General features: G+C 36.2%; 1 protein-coding gene across 4 annotated transcripts in view; it reads left to right on the forward strand.

Moving 5' to 3' along the window:
• Xrcc4 (X-ray repair cross complementing 4) overlaps window positions 1-24,115 on the forward strand; it is a 239,567-nt gene that overhangs the window by 58,425 nt on the left and 157,027 nt on the right. The window lies entirely within an intron of this gene.

Below are 24,115 nucleotides of genomic sequence, written 5' to 3' on the forward strand. Positions count from 1 at the left end.
TCATATGAGATCTTAAGAAAGGGGAAACTTACTTCATTAGGTTCATTGATAGTACTGAAGAATTTTTTTTTTTTTTTAAGCTAAATCTAATTTTTTTTTCACTTTGAGGGTGGTAAAAATTTATTCACGGCAGCATCTAAGAACAAACTCATTAATTAAATCTAATTTTTAAATACTTGTAAAGCAACGTTTTAAACTCAGAAGAGTAAAGGAGATTTTTATCAATCTGAGAACTATCTGAAGAAATAAATAAAATTATTATTTTCAATATGTGTTATTGTGGGGAATAATGTAGAATGACTGGCTTCAGTTTAGAAGATACACATTCACATTAGCTGTCAATTCATATTTTTCATTATGTTACAGTTATTAAAATAATAACAAAAATAGGTGAAGGAGATCTGAACTGACAGCAACAGTTTTATTAATTGTGTTTTTTTTCCTGTGGTTCAAGCTCAGTCAGATGATTCTAAACATATTAAAACTGCTGCCTGTTTCTTCTTGTGTTATGAAGTGGAATAGAGCAAATTAAGAGGAATAATGCTTTCTCTTCAGCAGGCATTTGTTTTAAACACATAGTGCTATTCTGTGGTGATGTATGCCGAGCTTGTGAGAAGCTTTTGGTACCTGTGCTGAGGTGAAAGGCTGGGGTTCAGCAAATGCCGAGCTGGAGGACTTGCCCTGGCTGCTTGGTAGTGAATCAGGTTTTGCTGATTCTCTCAAGTAAAGCCTTTCATTCCTCATGACTTTTGTCATTTACTGTTTGCTTGCTGTGTATAAGGATTGTAGACAGCAGTAATCTGAAAAATGCCTTGTTTTCCATCCTGAAATTAATCACTCTTTATCAAAACCAAGGCCTTGAGCACTATCTTTTCAACTGATGTTTTGTTTGCTTTGTTTTTGTTTTTGTTTTTGTTTTTGTTTTTTCAAAACAGGGTTTCTCTGTGTAACATCCCTGGCTGTCCTGGAACTCACTCTGTAGTCCAGGCTGGCCTTAAACTCATCGAGAACCACCTGCTTCTGCCTCCTGAGTGCTGGGATTAAAGGTGAGCACCACCATGCCTGGCTTCAGCTGATTTTTACTAGTGATTAAACAGCATAAAAATGCCCAGGAATTCAGAAGATTGTTGAGTTCCTCGACAAACTGCCTTCAACTTCAAAAATTACAGTTTAAATGGCTGCCCTGTTATTTATTCATTGTTTATTTGTCCATACATTTATTCATGCCTGGCTTGCTTGAGAGAGATTTTTGGATATTGAAATGAGGTAAAAACTTTCTGTGTTAAGGTCAGCTAAGGATGCAGCTTGAAACACTGACAAGCTTATTCAGGCAAACCTCCTTGGGAATCTTCTAGTATGCCATGTGTTTCTGCAAACTGATTTCAGAGTGATACTGTCTTATAAATTCATCTGCTGGCCAAACTGTGCTGACAGTTGCCCACATGGTGGAACACTCTAAGGCTCATTGCACTGGGATGACCTACACACTGTAAAGGAGTTTGTAATGGTTTCCTCAATGACACAGAGAACTGACAATTGCCAAAAAAAAAAAAAAAAAAAAAAAAAAACCTCCTTGACTTAGAAGAATGGGAAAGAATGTACAGATTCAATTCAGAAAGCTGTACTCAATTCTGTTGTGTTTTCACATAATCCTGTTCCCATGGCAAAGGGACCTTCGTGAGTCCCAAGTGCATTGGCTTCCAGACTGCCCCTCTGGCAGTCACAGTTTGAGGCATTTCTTGCCATCATTCAAAAGTTTCATGTGCCAAATGGTGTTTTTTAGAATCTTTGTACAACTGGATAATTTGGAATATATGAATTATGTAAAGGATGTATGAAATTTATATTTCTACTTCCCCCTTTAAAAATAGGAAAATACTATTAATATTTCCATCTAAAAGGACCCTTTTAAAGAAAGATTTACTCATATTTTTTCCTGAGTATTAGAATTTTCAATTCCCAGTGTAGTAAGGAGATACTTAGATACATAATTTGTTTGGTGATGTTTGGGTTTTAGGAAAGAATGGGTTCACAGTTTTTATGAGATTAGCTTTGAATTTATAAGTAATTCCTTAAATATGGGTATATTCAGATTATGTTTTCTTAAAAAGTAAGTATTTTCATTTAACTTTAATACTCTCTGGAATAAATATTACTTGATCAGCTAGACACTAATAGCATTTCTCCATAGTATGAACCTTACCACTAAGAACTCTATAACAGCAAGCTGATGTGCACTCTGGTGTCAGCATTGGGAGTTGATCATGCTGTTATCTTTACAAAACCTGCCTCTTCCAGATTATTCCTTCAACTTTTCACACTTCATGCTGATTTTGTGGTAGACACTGGGTCATTTTGACATTGTATTTTTATACTGTAACTCTTACTTTGCTTTGAGTAGATTTTGCGGGGGGGGGGGAGAAATAAATCACAACTAAATGTATTTTTAAATAATTCCTCTCTCATACAGTACATCCCAATAGCAGTTTCCTCTCCATTACTCTCGAATCCTAGTCCCCACCCCCATCTCCCCTTATTCCCAGATCCACTCCTCCTCTGTTCCCCTTCAGAAAAGCGCAGACCTCGGGTTATCAACTGTTACAGTAAGACTTGGCACAAACCTTCATGTCAAGACCAGATGAGGCAACCCAGTAGGAGGTCAAGGATCCCAAGAGCAGGCAAAAGAGTGAGAGACACCCCACTTCCTACTGTTAGGAGGCCCACAAGAACACCAGGCTAACAACCATGACATAAATGCTGAAGACGTAGTACAGACTCATGCGGGCTCTCTGATTGCTGCTTTAGTCCTGTGAGCCCCTGTGGACCTTGCTTAGTTGATTCTGTGGGCCTTGTTCTTATGGTGTTCTTAACCCCTCTTGTTCCCACTGTTCTTCCTCCCCCTCTTCTGTGGGGTTCCTGTGCTCCACCTAATGTTTGGCCATCAGATTCTGCATCTGCTCTCATCCATTGCTGGATGAATCCTCTCTGATGACAATTGGGCAAGGCACCAGTCTATGAGTCTAGCACATTACGAATCATTTCCTTGATTTTTTTTTTTTTTTTTTTTTTTTTTTTGCCAGTCTTGTTTGGTTCTAGTCTAGGTCTGTGGGCCACCCAGCCTTTAGCACCTGGCCATCATTGGTTGGCCACTCTCATAGTTGTGCACAACCATTGCCTCAGCATAGCTTGCAGGCAGGACAAATTGTAGGTCAAAAGTTTTGTGGCTGGGTTGATGTGTCCCAGACCCACTACTAGAAGTCTTGCCTGGTTACAGGAGATGGCTGCTTCAGATTCTGTAGTCTCCATTATTAGGAGTCCTTTCTAGGATCACCCTCATAATTTCCTGGTAGTTTCTACTGTACTAGGTTTACACATCGACTCTCAAATGCTCTCCAACCTCAGTCATTTCTCACCTTATTTTTTCTCTCCACCTATACCCTCACCTGATTGCATTCCCTGTTCCCATTTCTACCAACCCCAAAGTCCACCAGCAAAATCTATTCTACTTCTCCTTCCTAGGGATCCATGTGTCCTGCCTTGAGCCCTTCTTGTTACTTAGCCTCTCTGGGTCCGTGGATCGTAGACTGATTATTCTTTACTTAACAGCTAATATCTACCTCTAAGTGAGTACATACCATGTTTGTCTTTCTGGGTCTGGGCTAACTCACTCAGTATTTTTTTTCTAATTCTATTCATTTTCCTGCTAATTTTATGATGTCATTTTTTTTTAACAATTGAATAATACTCTGTTGTATAAATGTACCACACTTTCTTTATTAATTTTTCAGTTGAGAGCCATCTAGGTTGTTTCCAGTTTCTGGAATAAATGAATTCCAGCCATTATGAACATAATTGAGCAATTGTCCTTGTGGTAGGATGGAACATCCTATGGGCATATGCCTAAGAGTGGTATAGTTGTATTTTGAGGTAGATCAATTTCTAGTTTTCTGAGGAACCACGATAATGATTTCTATAGTGACTCTACAAGTTTGCATTCCCACCACCAATGGAGGAATGTTCCTCTTGCTCCACATCCTTGCCAGCATGAGCTGGCACTTATGTTTTTGATCTTAGCCATTCTGACAGTTGTAAGATGGAATCTCAAAATAGTTTTCCTTTCCATTTCCTTGATTGCTAAGGATGTTGAACATTTCTTTAAGTGTTTCTCAGCCATTTGAGATTCCTCTTTAAATCTGTTGAGAAGTCTCTGTTTAGATCTGTACCCCATTTTTTAAATTGGATTACCTGGTTTGTTAATGTATAATTTCTTGAGTTTTTTTAAAATATAGTTTGGATATTAGCTCTCTGTCAGACATGAAGTTGATGAGGATCTTTTCCCATTCTGTAGGCTGCTATTTGTCCTATTGACAGTGTCCTTTGACTTACAGAAGCTTTTCAATTTCATGAGGTCCCATTTGTTAATTGTTGATCTTGGTGCCTTTGCTATTAGTATTCTGTTCAGGAAGTTGTCTCCTGTGCCAATGTGTCAGGCTATTCCACATTTTCTCTTCTTTTATCTTCAGTGTATCTGATTTTATGTTGAGATCTTTGATCCACTTGGATTTAAGTTTTTTGCAGGGTGATAGATATGGATCTCTTTGCAATATTCTACATGCTGACATCCAGTTAAACTAGCACCATTTGTTGAAGATGCTTTCTCTTTTTCATTGCGTGTTTCTGCCTTCATTATCAAAAATCAGGTATCCATAGGTGTATAGATTTATATTTGGGTCTTCAATTCAATTCCATTGATCAACATATCTGTTCTTATGCCAAAACAATGTTGTTTTTATTTCTATAGCTCTGTAGTACAGCTTGAAATAGGGATGGTAATACCCTCTGCAGTTAGAACAGGATTATTTTAGCTACCCTTATTCATTCATTCCTTCCTTCCTTCCTTCCTTCCTTCCTTCCTTCCTTCCTTCCTTCCTTCCTTCCTTCCTTCTTTCCTTCCTTCCTTCCTTCCCCCTCCCTCCCTCCGTCTCTCTCTCCGTTTTGTTTTTTCATATGAAGTTGAGTATTGTTCTTTGAACATCTGTAAAGAATGGTATTGGAATTTTGATGGGGATTGTATGGTATCTGTAAATTACTTTTGGTGAGATGGCCATTATTACTAAGTTAATCCTACTGATCTATGAGCAGGTGAGATCTTTCCATCTTCTGATGTCACCTTCAATTTTTTTGCTTCAAAGATTTGAAGTTTTTGTCACACAAGCCTTTTACTTTCTTGGTTAGGGTTACTCCAAGCCATTTTATATTGTTTGTGTCAATTGTGAAGGGTATTATTTTTCCTTCTCAATCTGTTTGTCCTTTGTGTATAGGAGGGCTACTGAATGTCTTTTCAGTTAATCTTGTATCTAGCTACTCCACTGAATGTGTTTATCAGCTGTAGGAGTTCCATGGTATAGTTTTTGGGATTGCTATATATACTATAATATCCTCTACAAATAATGGTACTTTGATGTCACCTTGGTGGATTTTTCCTTTAATGAGTATGAAGTGTCCTTCCTGTCTTTTTTGATTAATTTTGATTTTAAGTCTATATTGTTAGATATGAAAATGGCTTGCTTCTTAGTTCGATTTGCTTAGGAAACCTTTTTCTAACCCTTTATTCTGAGGTAATATCTATCATTGATATTGAGGTGTGTTTCTTGTGTGCAGCAGAAGGATGGATCCTGTTTTCATATCCATTTTGTTAGTCTGTGTGTTTTTATTAGGAATTGAGTCCATTGACATTGAGAGATATCAATGACCAATGATAGTGAATTCCTATTATTTTGCTGTTGTTGTTTGCTGCTGCTGCTGGTGGTGGTAGTGGTGGTAGCCTGTGTGTGTGTGTGTGTGTGTGTGTGTGTGTGTGTGTGTGTGTGTGTGTACTCCCTTTCTTTTGGTTTTGCTGGTGTGGGATTATTTGTTTTCTGTGTTTTCCTGGATGTGGTTAATCTCCCTGGGTTGGGGTTTTTCTTCTAGTATTTTGTATAGGGCTGAATTTGTAGATAGTTATTGTTTAAATTTAAATTTATCATGGTATATTTTGTTTTCTCTGCCTATGGTGATTGGATGTTTTGCTGGGCATAGTAGTCTGGGCTGACACCTCTGCTCCCTTAGAGTGTGCAAGACATCTGTCTAAGCCCATCTGACTTGTAGATTCTCCATCTGTCTCAGCCTGTCTGACTTGTAGATTCTCCATTGAGAAGTCAGATGTAATTCTAATAAGTCTGTTTTTATATTTAACTTGTTCTTTTTCCCCTGCAACTTTTAATATTCTTTCATTGTTCTGTATGTTCAGTGTTTTGATTATTATGTGGCAAGGGGACTTTCTTTTCTGGTCCAATCTATTTGTTGTTCTATATCCTTCTTATACCTTTATAGGCAGCTCCTTTTTTTAGGTTAGGGAAGTTTTTTGGTATGACTTTGTTGAAAATATTTTCTGGGCCTTTGAGCTGAGTTTCTTCTCCTTTTCCCATTCCTGTTATTCTTAGGTTTGGCCTTTTCATAGTTTCCCAGATTTCCTGGATGTATTGTATCAGGAATTTTTTAGATTTAACATTCTCTTTTTTGTATCTTTCAGCTCTTGAATTCCATTGATGAAGTTTTCCTCTATAGTTCTTGTTCACATTCCTAGGTTTTTCAATCCCAGAATTCCCTCTCTTTGTGCTTCCTTTAATGCTTTTATTTACATTTTAGGTTGTGAACAGTTTTATTCACTTCCTTCAACTGTTTGTTTTTCTTTTCTTTTGTGGCTTTCTTTAAGTAATTTTTTCATTAATTCCATTTTTTTTGTTTGCCTTTTTCTCACTTTCTTTAAGGGGTTTATTTACTTACTCTTTAAGGACCTCTACAATCTTCATAAGTTTGGTTTTAAGGTCTATTTCTCATGCTTCAGCTGCATTGGAATATTCAGGGTTATTTGTAGTAGGATAGCTGGGCTCTGGTGGTGACATATTACCCTGACTATTGTTGATTTTGTTCTTATGCTGGAATTTAGGCATCAGGGTTGTGTGATTATAGGTCTAGGTGCTGATTTCTGAGTTTGTCTTTGTTGCATGGGTGTTTTGTTGCTTGGGTTCTGTTTCCTCTCTGATCTTCTGATATGTGTGGCCTGTAGTTGAGCAGGGGTTCTCTGCCTGGGTTTGGAGCTGGACTTCTTCCAGGCAGCATGGCCTCTTGTGAAGTAGGGAGCAGGGAGTCTCCATTAAGTTGGGGACTGGGACATGTTGATAGGGAGGGGTACTGGGGATAGGGACATGGAGACACCAAGAGAGTGTGTGTTGGGGGTCTGTGTAACGTGGACCTATCTGGAGTTCTGGTGACTAGTTTGGCCTCTGGTCCAGCAGTGAGTCTCCACCTGAGTTCGTCTACCTGCTCTTGTGGCTTGTGTGACGTGTACTTGCACAGGGGATGTCCTCCGTAGTTGGGGGCTGCGGTCAAGGAGATCGAGTATGGATGGTGGAGGAGGGATGGCATAGGATTGGGTCTGTGGTAATCAAGGGAGTAGGGAAGTCCCGTGGGCAGGTGGCTTTCCTGTTCTTATGGCTGTCTTGACCTGCACTTGAGCAGGAGATCACCACTGGAGTTGTGGGCTTGGACACAGCAATGGGGGTGAGTAGGTGGAGGTGGGGGGGAAGGAGTGGTGGTTTGGGTCTGTGGGGACAGAACTGAGTAAATAGGCGATGTCTGAGGGTAAGTGGGCTGGTGTGGCCTGCCTTTAGTTGATTTTTTTTTTTTAAAGCTCTATTGCGTTTATGATATTCTACCCATAAAATGAGAAGGGCCTTAGGTAAATGAGTGACAGTCCATGGAAACCATAGTGGAAGAGAACTTGAGCTTATATATGTACTCAACATGCCATTGGGGGCCAGTCTCTGTCTTTGAAGTATTCTTAGAGTCAACCTCTTTTCTTTTAAGGAAAGTATCATTTTGTTCTTATCAATAAAATGAACTTATTCTGTAGACTGCAAATGTATGGATGACATCTCAATTTCTATTGTGAATTGTTTGAAAACACTGATTTTTAAATTGCTGTTCAGATTCCATATGTGATCTTATTTTTATTTTCTAAGTTGTAGCAGTCTCTGCAACCTTCACAGGCAAAAACAACCTTAGAAGATCTTTAGGATAATGATTATTAATCCCGAGTAACATGCCATTGTTACCTGCCAATTATTATCAGTGTGGAAGAAATAATAAACCTGCGTTTTTAATGGCACAGTGATTTCTGTAAGCTCTGGGACAGTAAGTTATTTAAGATGTGTCCTTATCAAGTCTATAATTTACTTTAGATAAAGAGTTACAGATCATTACAGAGAATTCTGACATTATACCATTATTTTGTTGAGATGTAATTCCAATAGATGATGATGAGGAAGGAAGGATAAGTAACTGATAAGGAAGTACAGGATTAATTTAAGGAGCTACTGCCTTAGCAGCAGCATTATTTAATAAACTAGTAACTTACTCCTTTTTGGCTGTTATATTTCTTACAAAGTTTCACTGATAGTCTCCAGAAAGTAAATTAAAGAGCAGAGCTAAATCTTTAGTAGTAATAGATATGTAGGACATAGCCACCTGACATGGCCCTATTTTTTTGTTTTGTTTTTTTGTTTGTTTGTTTTGTTTTGTTTTGTTTTTAAGGAAGTGAAAGTACATTGTTTGGGAAGTTTTGCACAGAGTGGATGATGGTAAATTTGTTGTTGAGTAATAATATATTCTATCTAATTATATGGTGATTACTTTTGTATTTTATCCAGAACTATACTTAGATTTTGCCCCTTTAGTTAAATACTCATTTAAGTATTCGTTAGATGGGTAGGAGAAGAAAATGTCATCCATATAATGAAAGACCAAAAATTTGGTAAATTTAGTCAGAACTGGATTAAGTGCTTTGTGTATATAATATTGACATATAATGATAGAACTTTCCGTTGATATCGAGTCATTTGCTGTTGATTGTTTAAAGAAGGAACAGAGAATGTAAAATGTTCCTTATCATCAATATTTAAAGGGATAGAGAAAAAGCCATCTTTTAAGTCAAGTATAATAATGAAATGTGCTTGAGGAATCATAGTAGGAGCAGAGGGAGGCCTGGCTGATGGGCTTGTTTTCACAGTAGCATTTATGCTCCTGACATCATGCAACTGTTGAAATTTATTCTTTTTTTTTTTTTTTTTCATTTTGTGTTGGTCATCTACTGCTGGGAATGTTGCCTATTCTTTTTTTTAATTTAATTTATTTTATTTTACAATACCATTCAGTTCTACATATCAGCCACGGGTTCCCCTATTCTCCCCCCTCCCATCCCCTCCCCTTACCCCCAGCCCACCCCACATTCCCACCTCCTCCAGGGCAAATCCTCCCCCCGAGGACTGTGATCAACCTGATAGACTCAGTCCAGGCAGGTCCAGTTCCTTCCTCCCAGACTGAGCCAAGTGTCCCTGCATAAGCTCCAGAAATTTATTCTTTGCCTTCTGTCAATTACAAAAATATAGGAATTCCAAGGACTGGCTTCTAACTAGGACATATAGTCTTGTATGAGGATTTGGACCTGTTTTAATTCTTCCCCATTCAGGCGTTGTCAGATTTCCCTTGCAGTTGTAAATTCTGTTTAAAATGCCCTTAATGACCCACATTAGGGGCTGGTCATGCTCTCTTGCATTATAATTATCAGGCGATTTGTCAGGAGCAGGAGTAAGTACTTCTTCCATTTGTTGTAATACATCTCTTCCTCACAGATTATGGTGAGTCCTGAGATAATATAAGGCTGCACAGTGCCACAAGAAGTATCTCAATCAGTTCAATTTAAGACATTAGCATTTTTAAAGCATCCTGTTGGCCTCCAACACCTTGTAAGGGAGTTGGGGGGAGGGAGGCTCCTCTAGACATTGCCCAGTGTGGGTGCTGTTGTTCTTGACTAGTAACTGACTGCTCTGCCTCAGTTTCTAGAATGCCTCTAAAGGAGTAGTTTTCAGTATATAGGGTCACATTGGGCAGAAAACAATTTTTGCATTCCTTCCCTTGAAGGAACAACCCTGTGTGCTTAATATTCCAAGATCCTCTCTAGTGCATGTCTGTGAGAACAAAGACCTCTACGCCCCGCCCCCTCACCCCACACTAAGTGCTAGATGAAAAGGTTGACATTATGAAATTTCCCTTAGAGAAATTGTTGGCTTAATTATTTTAACAAATCCTTGGTTAGTGTAAATATTTCTCCATGAGTTTGCCTGCCAAATTGGACTTTCTATGCTCAATTGTAGTAGTATTGTGTTCCCCAAAAAATTGTGCATGCTAATGAACTTATCTGGGGTCAGAGAAGAGAAAAGCCACTATATTAAACATAGAGGATAGGCAGTGGTAGCACATGCCTTTAATCCCAACATTCCATAGGCAGAAATCCCTCTGGATCTTTGTGAGTTCAAGGCTACATTTAAAACAGCCAGGCATGGTGACACAGGCCTTTAATCCCAAGAAGTGAGCCTTTAATCCCAGGGAGTGATGGCAGAAAGCAAAAAGATATATAAGGCGTGAAGACCAGAAACTAGTAGCATTTGGCTGGTTAAGCTTTTAGGCTTTTGAGTAACAGTTCAGCTGAGACCCATTCTGGATGAGGACTCAGAGGCTTCCATTCTGAGGAAACTGGATCAGCTGAGGAACTAGTGAGGTGAGGTAGCTGTGGCTTGGTCTGGTTCTCTGATCTTCCAGCATTCACCCCAATACCTGGCTCCAGGTTTGTTCTTATGAATAAGATCATTTAAGATTCCTGCTACACAGAATGTCACTTGAAGTATAGATTCAGATAGTTTCCAGTGACAGAATACTTTTTTAATTGTGTGTGATTTCTTTCACTTTGTTCTAGAGCATTCATGCATGCTGTTAAGTTAATATGAAATATCTTATTTTTTTAGGGTAGACACTTTGTGCTATGAACTTGCTACTTAGAACTGCCTTTATTGTGTTCCATGAGTTTGAGTGTGTTGTGTATTCATTTTTATTCAATTCTAGAAATTCTTTTATTTATTTCTTAGTTCCTATGATGACCCATATTTTACTTAGTAGAGACTTGTTCATTTTCCATGAGTTTGTGAGCTTTCTGTTGTTTTTGTTATTGATATCCAGCTTTAATCCATGATGGTCAGATAGGTTACTCAGTGTTATTTCAATCTTCTTGTATCTGTTGAGGCTTTTTTTTGTCTGCGTATGTGTTCAGTTTTTGTGGTATGTTCCATGTCCTGCTGAGAAGAAGGTATATTCTTTTGTGTTTGGGTGAAATGTTCTGTAAATATTTGTTATGAGTTTTTTTTCTTTGATGTAAGTATGTACTGTCCTTTCCTATCTCTTCTGATTAGTTTTGGTTTGAAGTCTATTTTGACAGACATTAAAATGGCTACACAAGCTTGCTTCTTGGGACCATTACTTGAAACATCTAGGCATCTGGGTTTGAGATGTTTGTACTTCTACCTCATATGTGGTCCCCTTGGTTTCTGCTGTCCTCTCTGTTTCTTAGAAGAGTCTCTTGGTTGTATATTTCCTGGTAGAGAATGCTTCTGAGATCCTGCCAGGTGTGGCTGGCTACTTGGGGGTCCTGGGTATAAAGTGTTAGTAGGTATTGGAGCTGATACTAAGGAATGGGTTTGGCTTGAGGGGTGCTGGTGGGTGGTGGTTGAGAGTCTCTGCAGTATGGAGGAATGCTGTGTGTGTCACCATGATCTGCATAGACGCTTGGGAATGGAAGCAGAAAGGAAGGAAAGGCCCCAGCAAGTGGTCTGTTACAAAGATGGGGGTAAGGTTAAGGGACTGGAATTAGAAGACAGAAGGGAGAGAGATGATCCCTACCAGACTCCCTGGCTGGCTTGGTGGGCTGGTTCCCCGGGAGTTCCTGTGGAAGTTGGCAGTTGAACCAGAGGGAAGGGGTAGTTCATGAAGGCTGATTCTCTAGCCAGTATGGCAGATGGACTTCCCAAGAGTGCCTGATTCCTTGCTAGCTGGAAGGATGGATTCCCAGTGAATGCCATATTATCATTTCTTAACAGTTCTATCAGCTATGGGCATGTTTGGATCAATCCATTGATAGTTCTTTGTGATAGATCTTGAAATAAGAAAAGTTTCTTCTTTATATCGCATTTTCATAGATAACCAAGTTTAGAATGCTTTTTTTCAAATGACTGAAGTATAATGAAGTGTGCCATTTTAATTTCTGGCATGCTGTGGATAATTGCTTTGTATAAATAAAATGCTGATTGGCCAGTAGCCAGGCAAGAGGTATAGGCAGGACAAGCAGAGAAGAGAATTCTGGGAAGTGGAAGGCTGAGTCGGAGAGACACTGCCAGCCACCGCCTTGACAAGGAAGATGTAAGGTACCAGTAAGCCACGAGCCATGTGGGAAAGTATAGATTAATAGAAATGGGTTAATTTAAGGTATAAGAAGTAGATAACAAGAAGCCTGCCACGGCCATACAGTTTGTAAATAATTAAGTTAATGTGTTTATTTTATAATTGGGCTGTTGGACTGCCGGGGCTTTACAGGACCCAGAGAGAAAACTCTCTAGCTACACTGGCATATAATAATTTTTTTAAATTTAGGAAATATATGTAAAGATATGTCATTACATGCTATTTTTATTCCTTGTTATAATTTAATATTAACATAATAACTGTAGTTATCATTAAAGCAAATATATAATTCAACCCAATAAAGATCCAAATATTACTAACATTTTATTGTAGTTATTGGTCTCCTCTCCATCTTTTGAAGCAGTGATCAAAGAAGATTCTATGTTTTGAAACATTTATTTCCAATTTAAAATCATATTTGCTACACAGATGCTGTTGTGAGAATAAAGATATGGCTTTGTAAATGTATGGTTTCACTGACTCTCCACACTGCTCTCTAGCTCTAGCACCTTGTAGGTTTCCATGTGACAGCCCTTTCTTTAAGGGTTTGGCCTAGTGAGAAGGGGCACATTGTTTTTTTTTACTATTTCAGTAACAATTTGTTTGGTATACTGTGCTTCAAGCCAGCTGTGACATCAGAATGGACCACCCACAGAGAGGGGTGAGGGATTAGTGAGGTCTGGATAAATGGCTGCCACCTAAACAAATATTGCCCACTCTGTGATTTAATGCCTGGCCTAAGTGGCTACTTAGGAGTGAATCTTTTTAAGTGCTTGAGCTACTGAGAAAGAACAAGTAATAAACACTGAAAGTAACTCGATGCAAATTTGAAGTCTGATCATTAAATTTTTGAATAATGGTCACATAATATTTACTTTGATTTTTGTATCATATGTTCTTGTAATTATTTTGAACAACATTTAAATATATTTTCATACAATTTACTCATTCGTAAGACATTTTATTTTTATTATTTGTCTTTATAGTTTGGGTTTAGTAGAATTTGACAATATAAAAAAAGCAGTTACAATCTTCTTGGATATTCTTAAATTGTAAATATTCCTGACACTCAAAATAAAGTTTCTTGGTGTTTAAACCTTCCTAAACATGACTTGGAAGGTCAGGATTTGAATGATAATGTATTTGTGAGGTCTGGTGATAGATTGTTATAATAGCAGAGGTCTCTGAGTGCAGTGTGTTTCCTCCGTAATAAGATGAAATGTTCAGTTAAGGGAAAATTCCTGTTCACAGGTGAAATAATGATTCAATTGTTATAGAAAATTCGGTGAAGTAAGACTGCATTGCATGGATATTAACTTCCTATGGCATTGACTGTTTGCTCATATACACACATATGAACACACAAATACACACACATACACATGCACACATATAAACACAGACACATACATACCCACTTACATACACTAGCACCTACACTTATATACAGAAACACATGCACACTCACATATATATACTTACACACATACACAAGCACAAACATATACATAAAGAAACACAAGCATACACACACATGCATATAAAAACATACATTCACATACACATAAACACTCACATGTACACATACATATATATTCATATGTACATATGAACATAAATATACACAAATACAAATTTATGCATACACATGTACATATGCAAACATACACATATCTGTCTGTCCATTCATATACATGCATATACACATTCATAAACATTCACATGTATATCAATATACACACATGTGCATATACACATTCTTGCATTAGTGGAATATAGTTAACAAAAAATGTTATTTGTATTCACTTCAAGATGTATTTTAACAAAAAATATATCCTAAAGTTTGGAGAACTTTTTGTTCTTTCTTACAGCTATGAGTGAGTGCAAAGGATTTCTTTAGTTTACTAAGTCTGGAATTGCTCTCAACATAATAAAGATTACTAACTATTCAGAAGGGTCCATGTTTGTATAGTTTATAGTCTTCTGGCCAAGAGGAATTTGTAGTGTTGTGCTATTTATCTTATTAGATATAGATCTTTAAGATAACAAATTTCAGCACAAGATTTATTTAAAATTCAAATTAGTCTTAATTAACATTCTTATAAAATATAAGCACACTGCATCTTTCAAATGGTTTCCTTGTCTGTGGTCCTCAAATTGGTGAGCTAAGTGTTATGTTACAATTTTATTAAAGTTACTATCAGAAATAGTCTCCCAATATTTTGTTTGTTTATATTTAATTCCAGAATGAAGATTTTTTTTTTTTAAAGACAGGGTTTCTCTGTGTAGTTTTGCACCTTTCCTGGAACTCACTCTATAGCCCAGGTTGGCCTAGAACTCACAGAGATCCACCTGCCTCCACCTCCCAAGTGTTGGGATTAAAGGCGTACGCCACCACCGCCTAGCAAGATTCATTGTTGAGTGGCCTATACCAGAGTGATTTAAAATCGAAACCAGGGGCAATTCCCCAAGTGATCTTAGTTTGTTTTGTTTTTTTCTAACATGTCAAAACATACACATAGAACACTGTAAAAACTATAAGAATAGACATGATTGAAATATAACTACCAGTTATTTCAACATGTAGACTATTTAGAAACATTTATACAGTTTTCATCTGATATTCATTTCAGTAACAGAAATTATGTTGTTTTAAAAAGATCATAAATTTAAAAATCACTTTAATAAGATATTTTCTAGGATACTTTATTTTAACTCATTTTTTTACCTGTTTTTCTATAGATTTACACACATAATAAGAACCAGATCTTAGTGAATTAAAAATACAAGTGTATAAAATGTAGTAAATGATAAGGTAGTTGTGAAATGAATATATATGTATATGTGTATATATATACATATATATACATATATATATATATACACACACACATAACTTTCATTTTGAGGTTTGTAGATGGTCACTTCAAAAGGAAATATAACATTTTGTTGGAAATGAGGTCTTGATAAATCATCCATTTACAGATACAGATTCATAGAATCTAATGGGAATATACCATACATTTTTACCTTTTGAATAGCAAACATCATTGACAATACCCGACATTAATCAAAGTGATTTCTCTGCCAACACAAGTCTGATCCCTGTGGGATTTCCCTCTGTGCTTTGTCTGGACCAGTTTTCTGATGTAGGGATGCGGCTGCTGTCTGTGCATCCTAGGGACACTGCTTCATCCCTTCGTAGGCTTCGCTTCAGAAAGTGTTTCTTTGTGTTGAGACCTACGTCTTAACTGTGGCTGTGTGCCTTCAGATTTCTCTTAGTCATTCTCTTTGCTTCTATAATTGTTCTTGTCTTAATGCCAAATTGATCATTTAATAGTGTATGAAGAAAACGTTCTCAGAAGAACTGTTTATATACTGTGTGTCCAACTAAGGAGGTGTTTTATCCATGCTTTCAGAAGAGCTATAGGTTAGTAACAGCAGATATCATGTTATTTTTAAGTTTTTCATCTTTTGTGATCACAAAGTAAGAGTTATTTTTTAATTATTTGAAAACAATACTCATTCTTTTCTTGTTTTGAAGCATATGATCATGCAGGAGAAAGTGATTATAGAAGAATAAATAAGTTTCCTGGTGAAAGTAATGTGCAGTGCTGCTTAATTTCATATGTAATGAGAAACAATATTATTACTGTATTATATATAATTTTGCAGTGATGTTATACATTTGTGAAGTTGCCATATAAAGTAAGAAATATGTTTTATGAGAATAACAAATTAAAACATCTCGCTGGGCGGTGGTGGCGCACGCCTTAATCCCAGCACTCGGGAGGCAGAGCCAGGTGGATCTCTGTGAGTTCGAGGTCAGCCTGGGCTACCAAGTGAGTCCCAGGAAAAGCGCAAAGCTACACAGAAAAACCCTGTCTCGAAAAAACCAAAAAAAAAAAAAAAAAAATCTCATAATTGAATGGATAATTATGTACAAAATATCTCAGCCTAGTTGCTGCATATTTTGGATAGAGCTATGTTAATTTATTCCCAATGTCATTAAATTACATTTATAATATAAATTCAAAAATATAAATGTGTGGCATATACTGAATCATTTCTCTGAAGACACAAATTGAAACTCTATATTCCACAAGGGATCTTCTGAATGGTTGTCATTTACCAAGTGAAAGATCAAAGTAGAAAATTTTGTATTCTCAAGACAGCTTTTTATAACTCATTGTGTTCGTACACAAACTATCATAGAATGATGAAATCATTTTGAAGTTAGCTATCTAAAGGAAAGCAAAAATGTTTGTGTTAGAGATGAGCCAGCATTTAGAAACAGCATAAAAATGTAAAGGCTTTTGAAATTAGTTGGACCAAACACCAACCATCATTTTTACTATTGTGCAGTACCTCAAAAATTACATCATGTGTTTATTTCAAATGTATAGTATTGCTGTAGAGTGTAAGCTGGCTATTACTTCGGTCATAATCAGAACTTTAAAGTCTGCATTCAGTGAGTATTTTTTCTGCATTTGACAGTGACAGTGATAACCTGTCCTATGGATCACAATGCTTAAGTACTGAGGTTACTGCAAATTCATTTTATGATATGAATATGCACTTGATAACTATAGCTTTTCTTATAATTAAATAAATATTGCATATATTTACATGTCACAATCAATAGTTAAGCCAATTTTTCAAAACCATAAGTAAAATGCCATATTTCTTCTTTGATTGTGTATATCATCTTTGAATTCAAGAAGAGAGGGTGGAAGGAAGGAGAGAGGAGATATGGTGGGGAGAGGGGGAGAATGAGAACTCACTATAAAGAAAATTGGTGTAACACATGTTGGCACAGATGATAAGAATTTTAAAATCTACAATTAAAAGGGAAAGAATATTATTTTATTTTTAAATTTCAGAAAATTAAGTTAATGTCAGTTCTTTATTTTTTTTCCATTCAATTCTCCTTTTGACTGAAGTCCTTACAAACTGGGTATATTTAATATGAACCATCACAAATGCCTGGTTTTTAAAAGATTGCTTCTGGTGCTTTAATAGTTTTTTGGAGTTTTCTGTTGACATGACAGAAAGTCACTATAAATACAGAAAGGTAAGAATAGTAGAGGATGCTTATAACTCAGTACATCCTCTAGAAAACTGGTTCCGGTGCTCTTAGGAAGGATAGTAGAGGATGCTTATAACTCAGTAAGTCCTGTGGAAAACTGGTCCTGGTGCTCTTAGGTGCAAATTGATCTCCAAGCAGGAAGCCTCAGGAGTTGATGGAACAGTTAACCTCTAAAAGTGAGAAGTACAAACTGGAACCGAAACTATAAAGGTTTGTTAAGGTCTCATGAGGAACTCTTAGAGCAACTAGGCATCCATAATATTTTTTCCTCTGCTCTCCTTGTCAAAAATCTAAAATGTCAATAGCTTACACTAAACAAAACAGTTGAAGATTGAGGACCTGTAAAAAACCATGAGGATCAAATGACAGACCTCATAATTAACAATGGAAACCAGTCCCTTCCTTTGTTCAGTTGTAAGGCAATTTTTATAAATCTCAATTGCAAGAAAGCTATTCAAAAAAGAAAAGAAAGAAAGAAAGAAAGAAAGAAAGAAAGAAAGAAAGAAAGAAAGAGAAAGAAAAAGACTTTGATATTGTTGCATGGTGGAGTATTTCTCTGAATGCAGTGATTCTGAATGGTCATAGTATACCAAGCCTTGTGTATATATTTGACATTCAGATTTATTCTTCAATATAAGTACATAACCACATATTACCAGACATCAAGGAAGTCCTGTCATATAAATACAATGATCTATCTAGATTTTGCAAAAGTGTATAGTAGGTTTGTGTAAAAAGAAATCCCAAGAGACAAAATAACTTATTGATAACCTCTAATTAACACATTCAGTTGAATTAGATAAATTTTCACCAGTGAAACAAAAAAATAGGATACACACTATTAAAAATAGCTATCAAAGAAAGGATATCTCTCTTACAACTGCAATAAATTAAAAGTATTAGAGTGGTAAAAGATTAAGGGAAGTAAAGTTTTAGGAAGTAAAATTAAGGGAAAATAAGAGATGAGCAGCATGAGTGGACATAATAAGAAAATCTGATCAGTCCAGGAACTTCGTATCCAATAGGTATTTAAGAAAAAATAAAGAAGCAAATAATAAAGATTTTAATTTTTTACACACAAACACACACACAAACATTAGCAGCAAAAACTATTGTGTGAGAAAATAAACATTAAAAAATTTGGGTTATTCAATTATTTAAAATATTTACTCTTTATTTGCAATTAGTTATATATTCTATATAGTTATTTACCAGAATCTACCTATAGGTAGATAGCACATTATCCAGCTAATGCTTATTCAAATGTAATTTGAAAGTGGTTATACACACGGATAACCTGTTCCATGATGGTTTCATTTTCATACCTCACACTTGAAGTGTTGTTTGAGGTTTTCTTTGTTCATTTCTAGTTCATCTTTTTTACTATTATGTCTTATATTTTGAGATTAATCACTTCTCTGTTCCCTCTCTCCACTCCAGTATTAACTGTTGCTGATACAGACTTTGGAGATTAGTAAACAGAGGGCTTCTGGGAAAATAGAAAAGTGATGAACATACAGTAAAGTAAGAAAACATTCCATAACTTTAAAAAGTACTGAAACTTTCTACAATTTCCTAATTCAAGTAATGGATTGCTATTTTACTTTCAAACTTATTTGTAAGACCTAGTTTCCTTCCTTTAATGTTTGATTGAAGTGGGACTGTCAGTCTGTCTGGTTTGATAGAGATCATGAATGAAGTTTGAGGGTGATGGGAATGATTGACAGAATCCTTACAAAGAACTAAGAAAGCACTAACTGTTTAGTTCTACTGTCTCCACTGAAACATTGTACATAATGGAAAACAAAAAGAAAGATTTGGACTTAGGAAATTTGATGAAATTATAATGGTATAGTTATGTGTTGCCAACACACATGTAAAATGTAGAGAAGACATGTTCTCATGGTGAGTGAGGCAACATTTTACTTGCATGGGTTGAATGCTTTCTTTTTTGTACTAATGTCTTCCTCCAGGGAAAATATGGAAGTTATTTTTAGTCATGAATACAGGGGGTGGGTAGGATGTATATAGAGTAGAAACTCATTAAAATTGATAAATGAGCCTGTTGGCACAGGGTTGTGATCCCAGGAGGTTGAGGTAGGAGGATTGCAAGGTCAAGCCCCACGTGGACTACAGAGTGCTATTAAGGCAGCGTGTGAGCAACTTTGTGGGAGTCTGTCTCAAAACACAAGGAAGGCTGAGGTATAGCTCAGTAGAAAGACTTGCCCAACATGGAGAAGGTTCTATGTTCAAATAAGAACTTAGGACTAAAAATATATGATGACAATCCCAAATCTTAATGTGCTGAAACTGTAATGGTAACCAAATTCACATTTGTAAAATATCTAAGGTACTGTGATATCAGCTCCTGTAAGATTCTGCTTACATTTCTAGGAGAACCTCTGACAGGCAGAGAGGATGTATTTTCATCGTACTACTTACAAAATTTGAGTCTTATCACTAGATTAGATCTCCTACATAAGCTCTGAATATTTTCAGATCTTTTGTCATTTTATTATTAATGTAAATTCATAGAATTTTATAATAAAGTTAAAATTTTATACTAGAATAATTTGCTAAATATAAAGTAGTAAATATACTAATTTTCATATCCTTTAAATATTTCTTCATTTAAAAATACATCATGTGCTAAAAATTAAAAATATAAACACTACTGTTTAAAACTAAAATTACAAATTAAATTTATCAAATTGCTTTTCTGAGATACTGCAGATTGATAGCATTTAATGGTAGGCTGTATTGTTAAATTGTGTTAGCCAGGGAACATTAAATTATTTGAGGGCACACAAATAGAAAAAAAATCTTGGGAATCCTATGTACTACTCTAAAATAATTAGATTTCAAATTTACAATCAAACATTGATCATGTTGGGTAATGCTTTATGCATCCATAATTAAATACACTTGATTATGTATGTGTAGTCCAAATGAAATTTTCTATATGCGTATTCCAAGGATGCCTTTGTACAGGGTGCCATGACCACTCTTTATATTATAACTTAAAATTCTTTATTCTTACCCCAGAAAGTGGCTTTTCAGAATTGTCATCAGGTGGCGTTTTCATGTAGGAAGTTAGTTCTAATTGTCTTTGAGTGAAGTTCCTGAGTTTCTTCCAAATGGTTTTTCATGTGATAGCTTTTGGTAGTCTGGATTGAGCACTGCAGTGTCAGAGGAGGTGTCTTTAAGGAGAGCATGTGTGGGCTGGGGGTGATTCTGTGGGGGGTCAGGTGAGCGTAGCTAGGGTGGGGTGATCCTGAGGGGTTCTTTCTTACTTCTCTCACTTAAGAAAAAGGTTAAAGTAAAATTTGGTTGCTTGAAAATCATTATTTTTTAAATTTATCATGATACTCTAAATCTGTCACTTTTAGGCACATCAAAAGCCGGTTCTAACTGCTTTGCGAGTAGACGCTTATTTGATGTGTCAATTGTGTGAAAGTGGATCCTCTTATCATCCCCACCTTACAGGCAGGTAGTGAATGCAGAGGGTAGTATATACATATAGCTATACATGGTGACTGTGTATTTAGCGTGGCTTTATTGAGTCTGATAGGATAGATATCTGCATTTGCTTTTACTTTAAAGAGAGACCTTTGTGATTGCAAATATTACATTGAAATAGAGAAGAGGATAAAATCATGCCTGATTGATAAAGTCTAGAGGACTAGTAATTACTAACATAGACAATATCTACTTTTTAAAGTTCAGATCAGTTGGATATAGCTAGTCTAGAGCCTCAGTAGACTTAATGTAAACAGATGACACGTTTGCCACAGTTTCCTCATGAAATAGTTTTCTTTCCTTCATTTTGTTCATGTCTTGTTTATTAGAAGTATAATTATTGTCAATAAATAAACCACATTTTATTCCTGTCCTTGAATCTACATACATTTGGTGCAGTGAACTGTTGTTTTGCTGACTGCAGCAATTTGAATGCACTATTATCTTAAATTGTGGTTTGGCCTATACCTTTTATATAGCTATTGAATTCTAGTGGTTACATGAAGTTTAAGTTCACTTATTTTTTCGTAACATATTTATAGTTAGGCTGAGATGCCCAACTGTCTTTTGTCATCTTTTTACTAAACCACTATGATTTCCTTGAATGCCACTGAACTATTCATTAGTGAGTCATGGCAGGGAAATAAAGTTAAAGAAATTGTATTTTCTTATTTCATTTTTAGAGTCTTGTTTTAATAATTGTCAAAATGTAATAGAAACATGTGAAATTTACCAGCCTCAGTTAACTCCTGACCATTTTTCAGCTATTTCGGTTTTTTGTTGAAGTAATAAATGTATTTAGACGGCATTTTATTAATGCTTATTGTGTATCTACTAAAATGTGTTACAGCGCTGGGTCAGTACCCCACTTTCTCCATTGTGTTTACCATACTTTTTTCTCTATACATTTTGAAGTTATTTTGTTTCTAGAAACATAAATAAAGAACAGATGGCTGTTCACACCTCAGTAGGAATACCAGGGGACAGAGGACTTTCATCATGTCCCTGTGGTCCCGTGCTGGCTCTCATGTGGTGGACATCTGTGTCTGTTTGGAATAGTTCCTGCTGCTGTTTGGAGCCTCCTGGGGCTGCTGTCAGCCCTCCTTCCCTGATTTGAAGGCAGCTAGGTTTTCTCAGTCATTTATTACTTGGAAGACAAGCCCAAAATATATCAGAACAAGAGTCTTAAACACACCAAGTATGCCACTCTTGTTTTAGAATGTCCTGAATTTCTATACAAACTTTCCTCACTCATAGTTAATATGTTTTAGTAGGCATCTTTTCTATAATACTAAGCCTCCTGACAGACCATACAAAACAATATAGAGCAAATGTGACTTGGGTAAGTTCAGGAAAGAACCAAATGTAACCGTTGGAATCATGGGATAAATGAACACAATTCTAGTATTTGGCTTTAATATCCAAATGGTGTGCAACTGCAGAAGAGTTTAGACTAGGGAATGGTCTCAATTTTATATAGTAGTGAATTTCAACTTCACACCACAAGTGTGAGAGCTTAAGTGTGGGAGAGCTACCTGTTCTGTTGTCACACGTGAGACTGAGTTCTCTTCTTGTCATAGCATTCATATTTCAAATGGTGAAATCATGTGTCCTTTTGGAGAAAGATTCAGGCAAGAAAGAACATTTTAGGGAGTATTAAACAGTCCTGTTATGATCAGTTGGATATAGCTAGTCTAGAGCCTCAGTAGACTTAATGCAAACAGATGGAGAGAACTGACTCCCACAGGTTGTCCTTTGACCTCTACATGCGTGAAAGACACACATGTGCCCTGTCCTACCAAGATAAGTAGGCAAAAACCTAAAAAAAAAGTAATTGAAAGGCAATAAAATAATATTCATATAAGGAAAATGGGAAACAATTCTGTTAAGTAGTTTTTTTTCAGGATGCATTGTGTTGCACACCTGTGTTCCTAGAACTCTAGAGTTGGAGAGGTGGGTTTCCAGTCTAGGCTGGGACCTACTAGACATCACGTCTTTTTTTTTTTTTTTTTGGTTTTTCGAGACAGGGTTTCTCTGCATAGTTTTGCGCCTTTCCTGGAGCTCACTTGGTAGCCCAGGCTGGCCTCGAACTCACAAAGATCCGCCTGGCTCTGCCTCCCGAGTGCTGGGATTAAAGGCGTGCGCCACCACCGCCCGGCCTAGACATCACGTCTTAAGAACAAGAACAAAACCAACTACAGCAAAATAAGCAGCAAAAAACTCATTTTAGTTTAAAGATCTCACAGCGTTGTGACCCTTGTTAGTAATTTCATAGTATATACTTAAAGTCTACTCTCAGGGTGAGCTCTAAGTCCCTCACCCCTTACAATGTGGTGGCTATGTGTGATGATAAATACACTAATAGTGTCACTGTAGAAGTCTTTTCACAGTGAGTATGTGTGTCAAAACATGTATCACACCTGAAATGGTTAAAATGTTGGTTGACTATTATAACTCAATAAAATGGGAAAAAGAAAAATAATTAAATTTCTTTGGATAAAATTTTTGAAGTGTTAATAGATTTATTTTAGTCTTATAATTACCAGATAAAATAAAATATGCTTAGTTAATCACATTTGATTTCATTCTGCAAAACACCTAAGTATAAATTATAATTAATAATTATAAATGAGAGCATATAAAATACTTAGAAAAGTTCATTAACTTTATGGATACTACAATAATTCTGAAAGTTTTGATAGATATGCTTATTTTCTTTAATGTTAAATTAAAATTTTGTCCTTACGCTCTTGAAGAAATGATCATTGGATTAGGTAAGCAATTAAGCTAATTTCATTGTAAAATAGCATACCGTGAGTTATGCTGGAGTTATGTCTCAGCAGTTGAACAGCATTGATGCTCTTCCAGAGGACTCAGGTTCAGTTCCAAGCACTGACATGGCTGCTCCCAATGGCCTGTCACTACAGCTCCTGAGGAGCGTGTGTCCCCTTCTGGCTCCATGAGCAATGTATACGAAAGGTACACAGACATACATGCAGACAAAATACCCATACACATATAAGAAAAGTAAATAAATCTTTTTAAAAAAATAAATAAAATCAGTATCTGGGACCTCCACCATTTTGATCAGATATGGTTTAATAATTATTTTTTTGATTG

The sequence above is a fragment of the Peromyscus leucopus genome, chromosome 11, assembly GCF_004664715.2.
Source record: "Peromyscus leucopus breed LL Stock chromosome 11, UCI_PerLeu_2.1, whole genome shotgun sequence".
Classification (NCBI taxonomy): Eukaryota; Metazoa; Chordata; class Mammalia; order Rodentia; family Cricetidae; genus Peromyscus; species Peromyscus leucopus.